This window comes from Pan troglodytes, chromosome 4, assembly GCF_028858775.2.
Source record: "Pan troglodytes isolate AG18354 chromosome 4, NHGRI_mPanTro3-v2.0_pri, whole genome shotgun sequence".
Taxonomy (NCBI): domain Eukaryota; kingdom Metazoa; phylum Chordata; class Mammalia; order Primates; family Hominidae; genus Pan; species Pan troglodytes.
Genome location: NC_072402.2, coordinates 69,940,557 through 69,962,534, shown reverse-complemented (window position 1 = coordinate 69,962,534; position 21,978 = coordinate 69,940,557). Strand labels below are relative to the sequence as shown.

Genomic DNA, 21,978 nt, shown 5'->3' with positions numbered 1-21,978 from the left:
CTGTAAAACGGACCAGTCAGCTCTCTGTAAAATGGACCAATCAGCAGGATGTGGGTGGGGTCAGATAAGGGAATAAAAGCAGGCTGCCCAAGCCAACAGCGCAACCCACTGGGGTCCCCTTCCACACTGTGGTAGCTTTGTTCTTTTGCTGTTTGCAATAAATCTTGCTGCTGCCCACTCTTTGGGTCCACACTGCCTTTATGAGCTGTAAAACTCACCATGAAGGTCTGCAGCTTCACTCCTGAGGCCAGTGAGACCATGAACCCACCAGGAGGAATGAACAACTCTGGCTGGGGTGAACAAACTTCAGATGGGAGGAATGAACAACTCCAGATGTGCCACTTTAAGAGCTGTAACACACCGCTAAGGTGTGCAGCTTCACTCCTGAAGCCAGTGAGACCAAGAACCCACCAGAAGGAAGAAACTCCAAACACACATCCAAACATCAGAAGGAACAAACTCTGGACACACCATCTTTAAGAACTGTAACACTCACCGAGAGGGTCCGTGGCTTCATTCTTGAAGTCAGCGAGACCAAGAACCCACCAATTTCGGACACAACTTCTCCTTGAGCTAGGTGGACATAGTGACTCATTTCTAAGGAATAAAATATAGCAAAATAATGAGCTGTCACTTCCCAGACTCTAATTTCCATCCTTCTTCCCTCTTCCATTTCCTCCCTGGCTCTGAGCAAAGCCAGCTGCTAGGCTGTGAGCTTTCCTATGGAGAAGTACATGTGACAAAGAACTGAGGGAAGCCTTCAATGCAATAGCCAGCAAAGAAATGAATTATATCAACAACTACATGAACGAGCTTGGAACAAGAACCTGTCTCCATTGAACCTTCAAATGAGAGTGCAGCCCTGGCTGCCATTTTGACTGCAGCCTTGTGAGAGACTTTGAGAGAGAGATATTTCAGCTAAGCTGCTCCCAGATTCCTGATCCAGAAACTGTAAGATAATAAATGTTTATTGTTTTAAGTGGTTAAGTTCTGGGATTATCTATTAGACAGTAACACATAATTAATACAGAAACTGTGCCAAAAGTAAGGGCCCCATTAACTCATTCATTTATTTGTTCACTTAACACTTACTTTTTGAGCATTGGTGAGATAAAGCCATCCGAAGGACAAGAAGAGTCCTCTGTCTTCTGAAAGTGTCATTTTATAGAAGTCCACGAACATCTAGAAAGGGCAGAAGTATTGAAGGCCCAGTCAGGGAAGGCATTCCAGAGAAGGTAAACTGAGTTCTTGGCCAGAACTCGTTGGATAGATAGTATTCAACAGGCAGGCAGGATGGGGACAAAACAAGTGGAGAAGTGAAAGGATGGTGGCAGACAGGAAACAGGTTTAGAATCTGAGACTCTACAGGTTAGTGAAAAGTATGAGGGGAAAAAACACAGAAGAAAAAAAGCAAGACTCATTTAAACTTTCCTTGCTGGACCATCACCACCAGCATCAGGGACTCTGTGGAAAAAAAGTCATCCTCTGCCGACCCTGATATTGTACATATGATTGTTAATTCTGTCAAAGATGGGAATGCAGAGGACATAATTTCTTCATTTGGTTTATTGTACCATTTCTGATGAGATCATTGTTATACTACTACATTGTTCCTAAGCTTGAATGAACCATTTATCACTAAAAATGAGGGAGAAACAAAGCAAAAAAATTTTTCAGATGCAACTTCTTGAGGATTTATATCTTATCAGCTAGACTCTAGAAATTTAGCTAAAATGTTGTATATGTGTCATGAAATGTGGGAAGAGAGAAATTTTTAAGCCACAAATGCAAAACACCATTGGAAAAGATGACAGAATGATGATTATCATAGAGTTTTGAATTCCAGATATACAACAAGTGCACATCTATGTTATTAGCTTTAGACCTTTCCATGGCTCTTTCTGGAGTGTTTGGAAAAAATCTTGTAAACTTTACTCTGAAAATATTCTTTATTTCAGAAGTGAAACATTTGAAGAGAAGATATAGGATCCTCTCAAGCGTCTGTTAATGTTGTTTTTATCACTGGCATCAATTTTTAATGTCTTGCGTTATTTAACTTAGACATTTCAATGATGAACATTGTTATGGAGGCTGAATTGTGTCCCCTCTAAAATTCATATGTTGATATTTTATCCCCTAATACTCACAACGTAATGGTATTTGGAAATAGGGACTTGAACGAAATAATTAAGATAAAATGAGATTATATGAGTGGGCATTTATCCAATGTAAGTGGTCTCCTTATAAGGAGACTAGGACACAAACACGCACAGAGAATCATGTGAATAAAGAGAGAAGATGGTCATCTACACACCAAGTTGAACGACCCTCATTAGAAACCAACCCTACAAACAACTTGGTGTTGAACTTCTAGCTTTCAGACCTGTGAGAAAATAAATTGCTGTTGTTTAAGTTACCCAATCTGTGATATTTTTTTATGGCAGCTCCAGCAGACTAATTCAGCAGTCCTTATAGTTTCACAAACAGAATAAATAGAAAAAAAAATAATTCACTGAAACTTGTTACCATCCAACAGTAAATGTCTTTAACTCATCTATAAACAGTTTCACATAATTTTCTCACTTAAAAAAAACTTCTGTTAACAAAAGACATTCATTGGAGATGCATTTTGAAATATACATAATCTAAATTTAAAAATTAAAAAGTCATTATCCTTAATCAGTTAATATTACAGTTTATTGCCAGTGGTTTTTCTTTACAAACACATACACTAATGGTTCAAAATATCCTAACGCATCATGGATATTTTTTACATATTGTCAGTGTGACTTTGGGCATATTGTTAACTTCCGTACACCTCAGTTTTGTCATCAGTAAAATGAGGATAATATGAACCGTTCAGGTTTTTGTTAATGATTTATATTAAAGTGCTACATACAAGGCACTTAATAAAGTGCCTGGCACCTAGTAAGCAAACAATAAGTGGTCTGTATTATTTGTATGTCCTGCATTTTATCAAAAGAGGGTCTTTCTGCATGTTATTTTTGCAATCTGCTTTTTTTCATATTTTATATAGCTATTACTAGTTATTTGTTACATTATCTTTCTGGGTATAAAAGTTACCTACACATAAGAATGTCCTCTCCTGGTCTCATGGAGTTTTTGTTTGAACAGCCTTTCTTCAAGACTCTCAGTGTAGAATTTCATGCAGTTTTAAGACTCTTGTTCTGTTAGCAATCTCCTTTCGTTTAGGAAAATTTCTAAAAGCATAATTGGGGTTGAGAACTCACTCAAATTTGAGACATTGCCAGGCAGTAAAGGAAAAACAGCAGTTCTTGCTGACTCTGCATCACAGCTGCCAGATGCGTTGGTTAACTTGTGGAAAGGGAAACAAAATGGAATTGCGAAATGAAATGCTTTGGAGACCACAAAATGGTGGGGGCAGAATTGAAGTTTATCCCTCTGGTACTTTTAGTAACAGTTCTAAGGGTCATCTATATGCCAAGCCCACAGGTCTGAGCCAGTAGCAGGCTGCCATGGGGTGGAATGCGCTGATAAGAGGTAACTGCAGTCAGGGTACCAAGTGTACCAGGAAGCCATCTCTTCCATGCCTCCTACACCACCACTGCCACCAAAAAGCAACCTCCTTCACCTGAAGTTTTGTTCATTGAGCTTTCCTAAAAGGCATAAACTCACAAGAGAATTTCAACCTGAATTTTTTAGGATGAATGAGTTTCTAGTTCTTTTTCAAAGTGGGTGTCATGGGGGGAAGGAAACAGCTTGAGAGAACACTCAGCCCATGTGTGTAAGAGAGACACCAGCTCCAAAGGGTGAAACAAATAAAAGGAAAGCTGGAGGCTGAAGCTTTAAGCCAGCTCAGTTAAGTCTTGGTTTACCTCCAACTGTGCAAGGGCCAGTCGAAGCTGTGCAGGGGAAGGGGTGTTGTGATAGATAGTCAATGTCGCTTACAAACACCGTGTGGCTATCAGGAGGAAAAACTGCATCCTAGCAGGGCATCAAGATATCACTTTTGTACATGCAGGATAAGGCTGTCTCCATATAAAAAAACACCTGCTTTTATCCAGAGGCACTTTATGGAGCAGCCTTGGGCCCTATAGAAAGACACAAGACAGGAAGTGTGGTGAGCTCCTGCCTGTCAACAGTAGTTCTTTCTTCCAGTGCTTCCATTATCACATCAAATCAAATCAACGTATCTTTGTCAGGTGTCCAGGATGGGCAAGACCTGGCATGAAGGTAGCTCTGCCAAATGGAGGCTGCTCTGAGAAGGTGGCAGCTCTTTTTTGCAGCAGCTGTATCAGAGGACTTTGGCCTGGAAGGCTGTGAGGAAGCCAGTGATAGGAAGACTGGAGGAGAGAGCCACATCTCATACCCAAATGGTCAATTGCCACATATGTCTACATTGAAAAAGGAGCAAGTGATACCACAGGCTGAGCCAGTAGGGCTTTCCTGCCAGCTAGCTGTTTCAAAAAAGACAAAATTAGATTGTCTCTGATGAGAAGACTTTAACATGGATCTTTGAATAACCCTAAGAGTCAGATGTGACTTTATTTCATAAGAGATATATTTCATGGAACAATATGTTCAAGAAGGTGAGTCAATGGCAAAATATTGCTGCAGTTGGTTGTATTTATTTTAATATTGTTCTTTTTTTAATTTTATATTTTTACTCAAGAAGATGTAATTTTTATTATTATTATTATTATACTTTAAGTTTTAAGGTACATGTGCACAACGTGGAGGCTTGTTACATATGTATACATGTGCCATGTTGGTGTGCTGCACCCATTAACTCGTCATTTAGCATTAGGTATATCTCCTGATGCTATCCCTACCCCCTCCCCCACCCCACAACAGTCCCCGGTGTGTGATGTTCCAAACAAACAACCGCATCAAAAAGTGGGCAAAGAATATTGTTCTTTTCTGCTGGTTTTTCTACCAGAGTTTGAAAGCATGGAACATTGTCAGCATAAACTTTATGCTATAAAGATGGCTGCAGTAGGACCCCTAAAATAACACAATTCCCAGACTATTGTTTACAACTAAACAGTTTCACTCATTTTTTGTCAGTATGCCTGAAAACATGGGTTCTTCATTTCTTTGTCTGAAAAATGAACATTGTACTGCCAGATAGATAATGATGCCTACCAAGCCTCCCTAGCCTACAGTTTTCTAAAGAAAACTGCCAGCTAGAACCCTGTGGAGGAGAATTGCAGCAGACCATTGGTCCTAATTATGACCGCACATAAGAATCACTGGAGAATTTTAAAAACTTGTAACTGTCCAGGCCAGGCGTGATGGCTCACACCTGTAATGCCAGCACGTTGGGAGGCCGAGACAGGCGGATCATGAGGTCAGGAGATTGAGGCCATCCTGGCTAACATGGTCAAACCCCATCGCTACTAAAAATACAAAAAAAAAATTAGCTGGTCATGGTGGCACACACCTGTAGTCCCAGCTACTCTGGAGGCTGAGGCAGGAGAATTGTTTGAACCTGGGAGGCGGAGGTTGCAGTGAGCTGAGATCACACCACTGCTCTCCAGCCTGGGTGACAGAGCGAGACTCTGTCTCAAAAGAAAAAAAAAAAAACAAAAAAACAAAAAAACTTGTCATGTCCAGAACCTACCCGCAGATTCTAATTCCAGGATTCTAATTAATCTTGGAGGGGGTTCAATTTATAAAGGCATTATAGAAGATTCTGCTTTGCAGCCAGAGTTGAGAGCCACTGCTCTAGATCATTCCATAAGCTGGGGTCTCTAGCTGCTCTCCGCTATATGCAATTAATCTTGTTAATTAATTGAAATGGCCTGTGTCAGGATCTTCAAGATCATCCCCATATTCAGAGATTTGCTAGAAGGACTCATGGGACTCAGGAAATCACCACATAGCTAGGATTTATTACACAGATGAAATAACAAGAATACACAGTGAGATCATAATGGAAAAAGACACAGAATTTAGAGAAATCCATGCATGGGCTTCCTATGCTCTCTCCTTCTGTAAAGGGAGACATGATGTGAGTGACTTACTTCCTTCAGCAATTAAAAATGCTGTACCATGTATGCAATGTTTCTGCCCAGGAAATCCCACTAGAGACTCAGCGTTCAACATTTTTATTGGGGGCTCGTCACATCTACTCTCTGCGTAACACATGCCAAAATTCCAGACTTGCAGAAGGAAAGCAGGTGTTCAGCATAAATCACATTTTCACAAACAATCTAGGCACAGTGAAACTTCTTTATCATTTGGAATTTATTCCAAATAATTATCTGTGGAAATTATTGTGCTAAGGGCCAACCTGCAAGCAGACCCTACTAAAAATAGCAGCCTTAGGCCTGCTATGTTGACATTCTGCCCATGGCCCAAAACAGAGATAATGAATATCAGCTAGACTAATAAATTCTCTCTCAGGAATTTGACTTGAAAAACACAAAGAGCCTCAGGCAGTTGATTTTGAAATAAGTGACCAGACACAGAGGAGAGAAGCAAAAATTGAGAGAATGGTTGAGTCGCATTGATGACACTGCTCTAGTGAAGAGAACAAATTCCAGTGGTGAGAATTCAATAAGATAACTTAGTTTTTTGAGCTCTGTCATTCTTGTGTCCCAAATACTGTTTCTCTTTATTCCCTGAAACCTATCACCCCACTTACTCCTTGTTCTCCATGAATTTTCTGTTTCTTAGAGCCACTTCTGTCCTCTCTATAAATCTCAAGAATTTTCTCCTTTCTACAAACCTCAATTACTCAGCCAGAGTGAGTTTTTAACCCTTCGAATGGAAAGCGCTAACATATCCACTCATCACCTGATAGTGAGCCAGGACCACCCATGACACAGGCTGGGACAGAGCAACCACTGTCACCCTCAAAGAAGAGAAAAAGAGGAATATGAGCTTGCCACCCAGAATGGGCTTCACAAAGCCACAACCATCATTTTTAGCAACATGCTGTCTTCCACACTAATTGGACTTTTTAGCTGAATTGGTTAATTAATAACTTTGCAGAAATTATTGACAAGTTTTGGTCATGGAGATCATAGAGATTTAGTCCCTGTGGATCCAGAATAAAAGGCAAATAATTGAGAATGGTGCAAGAATTTCTAGTTTTACACCAGGCACAGTGCTTCACATTTGTAACCCCAGCACTTTGGAGGACTGAGGCAGGAGAATCACTTGAGGGCCACGAATTTGAGACCAGTCTGGGCAACAAAGTGAAATCCTATTTCTTTTTTTTTTTAATATAAAAGACGTAAAATTTATTCTTTTTTTATTATTCTACTTTAAGTTTTAGGGTACATGTGCACCATGTGCAGGTTTGTTACATATGTATACATGTGCCATGTTGGTGTGCTGCACCATTAACTCGTCATTTAACATTAGGTATATCTCTTAATGCTGTCCTTCCCCCCTCCCCCCACCCCACAACAGGCCCCAGTATGTGATGTTCCCCTTCCTGTGTCCATGTGTTCTCATTGTTCAATTCCCACCTATGAGTGAGAACATGCGGTGTTTGGTTTTCTGTCCTTGCGAGAGTTTGCTCAGAATGATGGTTTCCAGCTTCATCCATGTCCCTACAAAGGACATGAACTCATCCTTTTTTATGGCTGCATAGTATTCCATGGTGTATATGTGCCACATTTTCTTAATCCAGTCTATCATTGTTGGACATTTGGCTTGGTTCCAAGTCTTTGCTATTGTGAATAGTGCCACAGTAAACATACATGTGCATGTGTTTTTATAGCAGCATGTTTTATAATCCTTTGGGTATATACCCAGTAATGGGATGGCTGGGTCAAATAGTATTTCTAGTTCTAGATCCCTGAGGAATCGCCACACTGTTTTCCACAATGGTTGAACTAGTTTACAGTCCCACCAACAGTGTAAAAGTGTTCCTATTTCTCCACAACCTCTCCAGCACCTGTTGTTTCCTGACTTTTTACTGATTGCCATTCTAACTGGTGTGAGATGGTATCTCATTGTGGTTCTGATTTGCATTTGTCTGATGGCCAGTGATGATGAGCATTTTTTTTATGTGTCTGTTGGCTGCATAAATGTCTTCTTTTGAGAAGTGTCTGTTCATATCCTTCGCCCACTTTTTGATGGGGTTGTTTGATTTTTTCTTGTAAACTTGTTTAAGTTCTTTGTAGATTCTGGATATTAGCCCTTTGTCAGATGGGTACATTGCAAAAATTTTCTCCCATTCTGTAGGTTGCCTGTTCACTCTGAGGGTAGTTTCTTTTGCTGTGCAGAAGCTCTTTAGTTTAATTAGATCCCATTTGTTAATTTTGGCTTTTGTTGCCATTGCTTTTGGTGTTTTAGACATGAAGTCCTTGCCCATGCCTATGTCTTGAATGGTAATGCCTAGGTTTTCTTCTAGGGTTTTTACAGTTTTAGGTCTAACATTTAAGTCTTTAATCCATCTTGAATTAATTTTTGTATAAGGTGTAAGGAAGGGATCCAGTTTTAGCTTTCTACATATGGCTAGCCAATTTTCCCAGCACCATTTATTAAACAGGGAATCCTTTCCCCATTTCTTGTTTTTGTCAGGTTTGTCAAAGATCAGATAGTTGTAGATATGTGGCATTATTTCTGAGGGCTCTGTTCTGTTCCATTGGTCTATATCTCTGTTTTGGTACCAGTACCATGCTGTTTTGGTTACTGTAGCCTTGTAGTATAGTTTGAAGTCAGGTAGTATGATGCCTCCAGCTTTGTTCTTTTGGCTTAGGATTGACTTGGCAATGCGAGCTCTTTTTTCGTTCCATATGTACTTTAAAGTAGTTTTTTCCAATTCTGTGAAGAAAGTCATTGGTAGCTTGATGGGGATGGCATTGAATCTATAAATTACCTTGGACAGTATGGCCATTTTCACAATATTGATTCTTCCTACCCATGAGCATAGAATGTTCTTCATGATGTCCTATTTCTATTAAAAAAAAAACATCTTAGTTCTATGTAACTCATCCATTTATATCTTGGTCTCACTCAATGTTTAGATGGACATATCTATGAACTTCAACATCTTTTTAAACAGTGAAATGATCACAAAACTATTCAGTTCAGATTATGTGAAATGCCAGCTTTCAGGTTAAAGCATTAAGCCTTCCTCTATCAAAAGATCATTCATTCAGGGAGAAATTCTCCTTCCTGAAAAAAAAAAAAATCATTCCTTTATTCCTCTCCATTCTACAGCTCATTTTTCTACTGCTAACACTTTCCATTATCATTACATATTCTTTCTACCACAGTTGTTGTTGATTTAAATAAATAGTAGAATCTGAAAACAGGAAGAGGCATTACCAATCATCAGAATTCAAGCCTCTGAGGCCAGGCATGGTGGCTCACCCCTGTAATCCCAGCACTTTGGGAGGCCAAGGCAGGCGGATCACCTGAGGTAAGGAGTTCAAGACCAACCTGGCCAACATAGTGAAACCCTGTCTCTACTAAAAATACAAAAATTAGCCAAGCGTGGTGGCAGGCACCTATATTCCCGGCTACTCTGGAGGCTGAGGCAGGAGAATCACTTGAGCCCTGAAGGTGGAGGTTGCAGTGAGCCCAGATCCCCCCATTGCACTCCAGCCTGGGCTATAAGTGAAACTGTGTCTCAAAAAAAAAAAAAAAAAATTCAAGGCTCTGGTTTTAAATATGAGGATTTGGAGACCCAGCAAGATTTTAGACTTACTCAAAATCTCACAGTTGACTAGAACCAGAGCCAGAACTAAAGAACTCTGATCTTCTGACTTTCAGGCTAATTACCACTCTAGTTCTTTATCTTGTTTTGTTTTTTTTGTTTTTTTGTTTTTCCTGTGCAATTGAATTTAGGCTTCAAAACTATGGGTAACTAAGGACTACCTCTAAAGCTTTTTATCTTTTTGTCTGTTCTCATTCCCAGAAAATATTAACATTCACAAGGCTGTAAATTTGTGATTGTGCAATAAATAAATAATTCAAAACTCTCCAATTTGCTAATGTTTGCTGACTAAAATTACATGTTTCTAAAGAACAGGAAGCTGTGCTCAAAATTTGTACTTTTCAGTCTAAGAACAAGTCAGCACGATGTGTTGTTGGTCATAGTTATATCTAAAAGAGAATATAACCTTCACTCACTGGTTTACTTTTAAAACTGTATCACATGACAGTGTTCAACTCAAAGAAGGTAAATGTTGCCGGGCGCGGTGGTTCATGCCTGTAATCCCAGCACTTTGGGAGGCCGAGGCGGGTGGATCGCGAGGTCAGGAGATCGAGACCATCCTAGCTAACACGGTGAAACCCCGTCTCCACTAAATATACAAAAAAAAAAAAAAAAAAAAAATTAGCCGGGCATAGTGGTGGGCGCCTGTAGTCCCAGCTTCTCGGGAGGCTGAGGCAGGAGAATGGCGTGGACCCAGGGGGCGGAGCTTGCAGTGAGCAGAGATCACGCCACTGCACTCCAGCCTGGGCGACAGAGTGAGACTCTGTCTCAAAATAAATAAATAAATAGAAGAAAGTAAATGTTACCTGTACAGCAACTGCTTTACTCAGAAGTCAGGCGTCAGTTAATCTATCAGTAACCAATGGAGAGGAACTTAGCTAACCATTATTAGAGTCACAAATCAAGATGCTCTCAGAGCATTTAATGAAATGTAGAAATATATTAATAATGCACAGGAAAACAGAAAGTGAAATGCAGAAATAATAATATACAGGAAAATATTTAAAACAATAAGCACTAGATCGTATAATAAATCTTTCAATGTCATAAAAACTCAAGCATGAGAGAGATCAGCAGAGATAGAGCTAGTCCAATTAATATTTTCTAACTAGGCATTTGTGCTTGAAAGTAGTTAAACTAGAACATTTTTGCCCCTGAGGCATATTAGAAAGCCAAGACAGCTTTGGGGTCCAGCTGATTCTTCTATTTCTTCTCTTTGTACAATGAATATCATACTATTGTATAATGAATATTGTATTAATGTTATTGAACAAATCCTTATGTGCTAGAAAAACTGGACATCTATATGCAAAAAACAAAAACAAAAAAGCCTCAACTTTATTTCACAGCATACACAAAAATCAACTCAAGATGGATCATGGATCTAAAACTATTACACTTCTGGAATAAAACACAGGAGAAAATCTTTGTGACCTTGGCTTAGGCAAAGACTTTTAGACATGAAATCCACAAAAATTTTTGCTCTTCAAAAATCGCTATAAAGAGAATTAAAAGACAAAGTGACAAACTACCAAAAGAAAATGCAAAAAAGGATATCTGATAAAGGACTTGTATCTAAATATTAAGAAATCAAAAAATAGTAAAAACAACCGAATTTTAAATGGGCAAAAGATTTGAATATGTGACTGGAGAAGAGCTACAAATACAAATGGCATATAAGCACATGAAAAGAAGTTCAAAATCATTCGTTATTAGGAAAGTAAAAATTAAAACCGCAATAAGATACTACCATTTTCTTACTAGAATGGCTAAAATTTTGTAGGAGGATGTCTAGTGCTAACAAAGCTATAGAGCAACTAAAACTCTCAATATTACTAGACAGAATGTAAAATGGTACATTCATTTTGAAAAATGGCTCAACAGTTTAATATAAATTTAAATATAGATGGACCATATAGTCCGGCAATCCCATTCCTAGGTATTTACCCAAGCGAAATAAAAACTTACGTTGAACTACCTCACATCCACTAGGATGGCCATCATAAACAAAACAAAACAGAAAATAACAAGTGTTGGCAAGGATGTGGAGAAGTTGGAACCCCTGTGCACTGTAAAATGTAATGTAAGATGTTGCAGCTGCCTGTAGAAAACAGTATGGTTGGTGCTCAAAAAGTTAAAAATAGAATTACCATATGATCTTGCAATTTCACTTCTGTGTATATGCCCAAAATAATTGAAAGCAAAGTCTCAGTGAGGTATTTGTACACTCATGGTCATAGCAGGATTATTCACAATAGCTAAAACATGGATCCAACCCAAATGTTCATCGGTGGGTGGGTAGATAAGCAAAGTGTAGTATACACATACAATGGAATATCATTAGGCTTAAAACGATAGGAATTCTGACATATACTACAACATGAATGAATCTTAAGAATATTATGCTAAATGAAATAAGCCAGTCATAGAAAAACAAATACTGTATGATTCCACTTACCTGAGGTACTTAGAGTAGTCAAATTCACAGAGACAGAAAGTAGCATAGTGGTTGCCATGAGCTAGTGGGAAGGGGAATGAAGAGTTACCATTTAATAGGTATAGAGTTTCTGTTTTACAAGATGAAAAAAGTTATGGAGATGGATGGAGATGATGGATAAACAGCATTATGAATTTGTTTAATACTACTGAACTGTACACTTAAAATTGGTTACATGGTAAATTTTATTTTATTTTACTACAATAAAAGAATATGGCTGAGAAAGGGAGATTTTTTTTTTTTTTTTGAGACAGAGTCTCGCTTTATCACCAAGCTGCAGTGCGCCACTGCACTGCGGCCTCTGCCTCCTGGGTTCAAGCGATTCTCCTGCCTCAGCCGCCCGAGTAGCTGAGACTACAGGCACGCGCCGCCACGCCCAGCTAATTTTTTGTATTTTTAGTAGAGATGGGGTTTCACCATGTTGGCCAGGATGGTCTCAATCTCTTGACATCATGATCCACCCGCCTCGGCCTCCCAAAGTGCTGGGATTACAGGTGTGAGCCATGGAGGAAGATTTTTTTTTTAAGTGTGGAAACTGAAGGGAAACCTCAGGGTAGAGACAGAAATTTTTATTTTGGACAAAGAGAATATTTTTATAGCCTATGAGGTAGGATCCAGTAGAGGGAAAGAAGCTGAAAATACTAGAGGAAAAAGTAAACATTGAAAATTACAGAGGAGATGGACAGTGAACATAGGTGTGAAAATTTATCTTGAGTAGATGATAATAACTGTTTTCATTATTCCATTATATTGAGTGCTTACTATGCCACACACCCAACTAAGTGTTATGTATGTTATCTTATTTTGTCCTCACAGCAACCTTAAGTGGTATATACTCTTTTTTTTCTCCATTTAGCATCTGTTGAATCTAAAACTGAGGTTGGGAATATATAGTACAAATAAAACACAAATGTAAACATAAGTGTCATACCAAAACCTGTGTCTTAATGCCTATGTGAAACCGAAGTAAAGAAATAAGAAGAGACGTGGTATGTGCCTGTAGTCCCAAACTACTTAGGAGGCTGAGGCAGGAGAATCCCTTGAGCCTAGAAGTTTCAGTCCAGCTGAGGCAACATAGTGAGACTCTGTCTCTACAAATTTTTATTTTAATTTAAAAAAGAAAAGAAATAAGTAGAGGTGCATGTATTGAAACATTTGCAGGATGCTGAGGAAGAAATTTGTGGGAGTTTGTGTTGGATAGAATTAATGTTCATGAATCCTATGAAATTAACTATTGAGATAGAGGATATCAGACAATATATATCTAGAAAAGTTACAAAGGAAGAAATAGATTAATTGGGGAAGAGGTAATATTTGATGAGAATTTTTCAGAATCAGTGAAAGAATTTAATTCTCAAATATGAGAATTTCATTTCTTAATTCTCAAATATAAGAATTTCATGTAGAAGAGCAGAGATTCACTGAAAATTGCTTGAAGGGGACCTGGCAGCGTTGACCACTAAGCTAAACAAAAATTAATTCACACCTAGACACATCAGAATAAAACTGTGAAACACCGCAAATAATGAAAAAAACTTAACAGCAGTTAGAATGAAAATATAGATTACTTACAAAGTGACTGTTAGACTAAAGCTGACTTCTCAATAGAAAAAAAATAGAGATCCCAAAATAATATAATAATATCTCCAGAGTATTGAGGAAAAATATCAGCTAAATTATCATTCAAGGGTGAGATAAAATAAAATAAAATAAATCTGAATGTGTATGCCCTATGCAGTGAGCAGTAAGGATTTTCAAATGGTTCTTGAAAGAACAATTATATAAAGGAAGTACTTTAAAAAGAGGAAATTCAACTGAAAAGAAAAGAGTTGGGTATCAAAAACCAGTATGTATCAAATAATTTGGTAAATATTTGAGTAAATAAAAATTGGCTATTGAAAAACAGTAATAATAATGACTATTAGATAGAAGAATTTTAATGAGATGAAACTAAAATATTAAACAAAAATGGAAAGTGGAGAAGGTGATTAGAACTAAAGAGTTCTAAAGTTCATTGTTTTTTTCACAAAAATGTAGATATATTAACTTTTGGCTTTTTACGGGTATGCTTTTTTACTTTTTTTTTTTTGTAGAGGTGGAGTCTTGCTATGTTGTGTAGGCTGGTCTCAAATTCCTGGCCTCAAGTGATCCTCCTACCTTGGCCTCCAAAAGTGATGGAAATATAGGCATGAGGCACTACACTTGGCCTGTTTCCTTTTCTTTTTTTTTTTTTAAGCCAGATTTTATTTGTTTTAAAAAAAAAAAAAATCCTCAGGAGACTTAAAAGTTTCAAAGACCTGAAGATGTCAAGGTTCAATGTACAGCTACAGCGAGGTGCTTGCGATTAGTAACTGAGTCATGGAAGGTTCTATAGTGCCTCGGGGACTTCCACTCCTTCATATCACTCCTAGTCTTGACCTTGTGGTTTTCTGCAAGTTCTCGTCGACTGTAACTTTGTAACTTTACACAGGGCTGTCACTCCAGTAAGGAAAAAACAAAACAAAACAAAACCCCTATGGCTATCATTGTTAATCCAGTAGAGAAACTACAGAGTCACAGGGGTCATGTACAACAATGATTCCCGGAATCACAGTCGATAACCTTAAGCAGGTGACAAGCAGACATTCAGAGCAAGATAAGCATCAGAACTCCTGTTTTCCCGGTAGTCCCATCCATGGATAAGCTTGGACAGATTGGTACATGGTGATTTTTTCTTTTTTTTTTTTTGAGACAGAGTCTTGCTCTGTCGCCCAGACTGGAGTGCAGTGGTGCAATCGTGGCTCACTGCAACCTCCATCTCCGGGGTTCAAGCAATTCTCCTGCCTCAGCCTCCTGAGTAGCTGGGATTACAGGCATATGCCACCATGCCTGGCTAATTTTTGTGTTTTTAGTAGAGACGAGGGGTACGTGGTGATTTTTTGCTGGTACGGCAGGCAGGCAGCTTTTTTAGTCAAAAGAAGGTCAGGAATAGTATCCCCAAAACAGCCAGATGCCCTCCATCAAGACAAACTGTTTTTGGATAAAAAGATCCTGATTTCTTTTTTTAATGTAAAGGTAACTATTATAGGAATAAAATTACAATCTCTTAATTTCAAAGGAAAAGAGACAAGAAATGCTTGAATCCAGTACAACAGGAGTTGACAATTTTTTTCTGAAATGTCCTAATAGTAAATATTTTAGTCACTACAGACCATATAATTCGTTGCAAATATACAGCTCTAGCATTGTAGTGTGAAAGCAGCTATGTGCTATATATAATTGAATGAGTGTGGCTATGTTCCAACAAAACTTTATTTATATAAAATAGTTTGGTGACAACCCCTATAATATTAAGGAGAAAAATAAAAACTTTATTTATATAAAATAGTTAAGGAGAAAAAAAGACACACAGAGGAAAAAATGCCTGCCAAATAGAAACACAACAGAATGTAAGCAATAGAAATATAACTGTAATAAATATAAATTCATCAAAATTCCTAGTGAAACATACAGTAATTCATAAAACTGACAAAAAAAAATCCAACTGTGTGTTGATCATGTGAAAGAAAATTAAATTTTGAGACCCCAAACTCATTTAGCCAAAGGGAAAAGTCAAGCTAGGAACTGGGTCACGAAAACCTGCCTCACCATTTTGGTTCCTAAATAAGATGACTACAAGACGAAAAGCTACACACCTCCCTCATATTTTGTCCACAAGGAAATTCCTAGTGAGCTGCAAGATCTTTTAAGGTGTTTCTGTTAAAATTCCACCATGGCAATGTAAATTGATAGCTTATCTTTATAGGTGCAGTCACTCCTAGTCCACCAGACACAAATGCATATCTGATTGTTCTCCTGCCCCATTTTGTCTATGTTATCCCTGCATTTTTCCTCTGCCCCATTTGTTCATGTCATTTTATGTAAAAAAAAAAAAAAAAAAAAATGAAGATTCATTGAGCCAAAGGCATGAATAACTATTTTTCCCTACCTCCTCTTACATAAAAATTGTGTACTTCTCAATATCACGGCCTTTCCCCTTTCTTCAGAGAAAGGCATATAGACCTGTCTCCCAGGCATGCATCCCTAACTTTGGCAAACAAACCTGCTAAAATGCTTGAGACTTGTCTCATCATTTTTCTGGATTGACAATCACAAGAAGAGACACATTAAATCATAACTACACAAGAAAGTTTGAGAGAAAGTGGATGAGGAAAGTTAGAACAGAAAAAATACTGAGTAAACTATATTAGTAGAAGACAAAATACATTAGGAGAAAATGTATTATTTGAGACAAAGATATACCCACCCTGAAGCTATATGCACTTAACAACATAGCCTCAAAATATAAAAATCAAAACTGACAGACTGAAAAGGAAACAATGATAAATCTACAACTACACATTTCTTTCAGAAATGTATCAAGAAGACAAAAACCTAATAGAAGATTTTAACCAAAAAATTTAACAAACTTGATTTGTAGACATATATAGAAGTCTGCACTCAATAATTAGAGAATACTCCTTCTCAAACAAACATGAAACATTTAGCAAAAGTTAGTCATGTACTAGGTCACAAAACCAGTCTCAATAAACAGAAAGCATCAATAACAATCATACCACATTTCTGGACACACTGCAGTAAAATTCAATGATTTGTAACCAAAGTATTTGAACTAATTAGAGAATTCAGTAATGAGATATGGACTTGGTGGTTTATTTGGGAAGTGATCCCAGGAAACAGAGCAAAGGGGCAAACAGAGTGAGGCAAGGAAGGAAGCAAGGCAAATACAGGATGTTTTATTGTGTTTGTTACCTCTTTGAGCAACTGTGATACTATCCTGCTTTGGGATCTCCAAGGAATAGTATGGACTGTGCCTCATAACTTTTCATGAAGAGAACAAGAGCCTGGAAAATTTATCCCTTGACTCTGCTGCTCATTAGTTCAGGGTTGCTCCTGGTATTACTCCTCCACAGTTGTAGTCTGTGCCTGTGCAGCCAACGAACTTCCAGGTCTTCAGGGAAAACCCTGATGTAGAAGAGCAGAGATCCACTGAAAATTGCTTGAAGGGGACCTGGCAGCATTCATGCAACTGTCCCCTACAGGTTCCCTAAAATCCAGTGGCTTGAGGGAATTTAGCATCTGCTACAAATCGCATCCTTGAAAAATTAAAACAAAATGATTGTATGCATTAAGATACATAAATATGTGTAAAAGTGTCAAAAATATTCAAGGGAATAATACAAACTACTTCAAAATCATAGTTTTGGGGTGGATGTAAGAATGAGTGTGACTTCAACTGTAGATATAATTAATTTCTATAGAGAAAAAATGAAGAATCTAAAGGAAATATCACAAAATGTTAATATTTATTAATTTAATAGATATGGGTATCTAGTTATTATTTTCTGTATTTTTTTATATATTCCACAATTAAATATTGTTTTGAAAGAATAAGTTCTGGTGCTTTCAATAGAAAGATTTTGCTTGATAATACATGCCATAATTACTGAACCTTCATTAAATAAAGAAGCTGAACTAGCAAAGCTCAATTTTGTCTAGGTAGGCCCTGGCCTCCTCCAGAAGTGAAATTAAATGTTATGTTGTTTTCTGTTTCTTTAGGGGAAGTGTCTCTTTAAGGATCTGAACTTTGAGCACATGAGTCAAGCTCAAACAACAGTTTTCAGTCACAAGCTGTCTCAGCAGGTCATGGTGGCCTCCATCTTTCAGTTTGTGGTTATCACTTAAATTATCCTGAAAGAGTATTCTTAGCAATCTTTCAAATTCCTTTCCAAGTCCCTGTCAGTTTAGGTTCACCATTTTTATGGTCTAATTGGTTAATTATCATAAAATGATACACAGTGTACATGCGATCATGCTTTATAGCTGTTGTAAAAATAGATTATCACTCTAATTCTGTCTGGCCACAGGTGAGTTTGTTTTAATGGATTACAACAAGATTAGATTAGATTATCAGTCTAATCTTTTCAATTTACAGAAAATGAGCCCTAGAAAAATCAGATTTTTTTGTACTTAGTAACTAGTAGGTGACAAAGTTGAAAATCAAATTTTGGACCCATCATTCTCATCAGTCTATGAGATAATAGAGGTTACAGAATAAAACAAGTTATCTGTGAAGATCTAAAAGTATCACTCATTAAGACATCACAATTTATAGCCACCTCATTTAATCACTGTGGATAGCATAAGTGTAATGCATCTGGCACTAGGAGCCATGCTCCCGGTGGTATTCATGTCCAGCCTGTGCCTGTCTAATGCACTCATGCCCCTGGGATCTTCAGAGACAAATACCTTGCATGATGTCATGGTGTGTTAAGGCAGATCTTGTGTGTTGATATCATCTATAACAGCCTTAGCAAAAGCCATAACATCACTAATGTGATTAGGCACACCCCATCAGAATTATCAAAATTGCCCAGATCATTTGCCATTGGGTCAAAGAACCACTAGACTGGAGAGAACTTTGAGAAGTCACATAGGGCACCTGTATCTAATACAGTGTTTCTCAAACTTTAATGTGTATATGAATCACACAGGGAGCTTGTTAATGCAGATTCTGATTAAGTAGGTTTGTGCTATGGCCTGAAATTCTTCATTTCTAACAAAGGTGATATCAACACTGCTAGTCTTAGGACCGGCCTTGAAGTAGCAAAGCTTTTTCCTGTGCTTAAAAACTGCCCAGGGTCTATGACAAAGAAGCTGTGCTTCTCTGAGACAGGACACTGATGGCCAGAGAGGGTTGGTGGCAGGTGTTTTGTGTAAGCAACACTCACAAAGCTAGTTATGTGCTGTCTAAATGCTTGTCTACACTAGTCAGAAACAGACTATTTGGCACTGCCAAAGTGCTTGACCCTGAAGGTTGCACTGGAGCATCTAGAAACTCAGAGCTAGTAATTTTGCAAACAGCAAATTTCCCCACTCCTTAATTTAGAAAGAATGCATCATGGTCTATCCGCCTAAAAAAGTAGATTGAAGAGGGAAAAAATGCAACTTGGAATGACAGGGTTCAGATCTGGTATCAAACTCCAACTCTTTCGTTTACCTTCTGTGTGACCTTGGGTAAGTTGCTTAAAGCCTTTGACACTCAATTTCCACAAGTCTAAAAGGAAAATCATATTAATATTAACCAAGTCACAAGGACTTTGCACATTAAACAAGATAATGATTTGAAAAGTCCTTTTGTAAATTAAGTGCTCTACATGTAATAGTTTCATTAAAAGGTAATAGTTTTAAAAGAATAGATAAATCCTAATGATACCCTCATTGTATTTTAAAGGCTTCAGCAACTGCATTTTAGAAAAGAGCCAATATTTCATTCTTTATCTATCCCTAGTGAGTCTAACATCAGAGAGAGCAGATGGGCAGTCTTCTCAGAGTCTCAGGCAAAACGGTCACTGTTTATCTTCTCCCAATATTCCTTCCAGGTACCTGTAGCTATACCTGGAAGAATGCTTGTATGCTGTTTAAACACAGGGTGATGCTTATTACAAAATGATGAAGTTCCCCTAAATGTTCTGTAGGTCCTAAATTTATCAGGTGTTCTCTTCACTACCATCTACCCTAATCATAACATGAAACATGTAACGGTGTACAAATTAGATCAACTTAGGTACACATACATAGTATGTGTTTAGGGTTTTCACTTTTTGTACCATTAAGTGTTTAGGGTTTTATACTTCACATTGTGCCTTTGTATATGTACCTAATTTGATTCTCTTAGCTATCTGTAACTTGCTTGTTATTAGTACCTAAGGCTTATACATTACTCCAAATATATATCAAAATAATTTGTAAATGTCTTTTGCCATAAAATATGATGCTTGTGTATTGCAATGGATACTGTGGTTGCCTCCCCTTCTCTTGGTAACAACTCTATATTTATTTGGTATTCACACCTCTTCATGAAGCCTACATACTTAGAACAGGGGGTCTCCCCTGGGAGCTATTTTGCCCCTACACCCAGGATGTTTGGCAATGTCTGGAGACATTTTTAGTTGTCACAATATGGATAGGCAACTTCTGGCAGCTCATGAGTAGAGGACAGGAATGCTGCTAAATATACTACAGTGCACAGGACAGACCCTCACACCAAAGAATTATCCAGCCCACAATGTCACTATTGCTCAAGGTGAAAAGCTGACTTAGAGAACAGCTAACTCTACCTCTAACTCTAGCAGTGGCACAGGTAGTTCAAGCCTGCTTAAAAATCACAGTCCCATCTCGCAAGAATTATAGATTTAGGGTAAACACATGACCTTAAATCGTCAATGAACCTGAAGAAGACATTTCCAGAGGGTTTTTGGAATAACAAATCTTCCTTAATCTTTTGAGAGAGGTTTTAGAAGTGGCTGTTGTTGGTTCCACTTCCAGCTAGGATGAATTAACAGGGACCAATTTTATCCACCTGTTGGAGGTAACTGGAAAGCAGGAAAAAATATAAGACACATAGGACATCAGACTGTGCAGGACAGTGATCTCTAAAAAAGAGAAAAAACTCAAAAATAAAAAGAAACAGAGTATCAGTGAGCCATGGAACAACTTCAGGCAAGCTAATTATATGTGTTACTAGATTAACCAGGGTGGGATGGGGGCAGAAAAATATTTGAAGCAATAATGGCTAACACTTTTCCAAATTCTAGAAACTCAAGATCCAAGAATCTCAATGAGCCCTCAACTGAGGGCTCATTACTCAATAAGTACAAGAAAAAAAAATAAAAGAAAGAGAGACTATCATTATAGTAAAAGAAATTTAAGTCAGTGGTGGAAATCCATAAACTATTTCCCTTAAAAGAGGTCTGTATGTTAAATAGTTTTGTAAAACCTGTTTTAAATATATTTGCATTTCTTCTGTAAATCAGTACTACAATAGAAATAGTTTGATTTTGCTTTTAGCAGAACTCAAAGCTAGCTTGGATATGTCAATAGATCTCATTGTTCTGCCAATGTATTATTCATCAGGGTCACATGGTCAGGCCAGACCGAGCTTACAAGGCAGCCAGAAACTCTGCCCAATTCAATTATCTGTTTCACCACAGCTACAAATCATGTACTTCCTTAATGTATGTGTTTAGGGGCTTGACTCCCATCCCATTCTCCATTTAGAGACACTCAAAGCCAAGGCAGTCTATGACCTCCTGCAAACTTCCCTACCTGCCCTTGACCAGTGGCAGTGGCTCCCTTCCTTCCTCCCTTTCAAGCAGACCCAGCTAAGTTTCCACTGGCTATTTTTAAACTCTGAGTAGCTAAATGAATTAACTCAATTTGTAGAAGAAAAGACAAGGAAGCTGTGTTTTGGCATTTAATCCACACATCTTTCTTCCATCCAGCTTTTCCATTAAATAAAACTGGTACTTTATACCTCCACATTTTTTTAAAAAATTGTACCATTTACACAGTCATGAAAAAAAAATCAACTAGCCTTAAACTATCAACATGCTGACTTTCTGATTACTTGCTAAGAAACCCCAAAAGACAAACTACAGACACGTTCTTAAAATATTTCCTCAAGAACATGGGGCACATTATTCTTGTCACATCCTGACTGCCAGGAGGAGCTACATCCCTCTCCCCAAGTGGAACTACCAGGAATGAAAGCTAAGAAGCCCCATTGTCTGCCTGTGGAACTCGGCGCAGTCACTGCTTGGTATTCCTGGGTCCGTGAGCACAGGCTCAGCTTCCCTGTTTTTTTTTAACAACATGCATGTCCATGTATTGTTTGCCAACTCTTAGGATCCCTTTCCCTTGCATCTCAGCCTGAGCACTTGTTTATTGTGCACACTAAAAAGTACGGTCTGTTGAAGAGAAACAAGGCAATTTCTAA

General features: G+C 38.0%; 1 long non-coding RNA gene across 1 annotated transcript; it reads right to left on the bottom strand.

The window, feature by feature from the left end:
- Positions 1–207: 207 nt before the first annotated feature.
- On the bottom strand, positions 208–3,239 carry LOC107974754 (uncharacterized). Its single transcript, XR_001717743.2, has 3 exons — positions 3,089–3,239; positions 1,093–1,182; positions 208–597 (listed from the first exon to the last, which is right to left on the bottom strand). It is a non-coding gene; the product is annotated as an uncharacterized LOC107974754 (long non-coding RNA).
- Between the last annotated feature and the right edge of the window lie 18,739 nt (positions 3,240–21,978).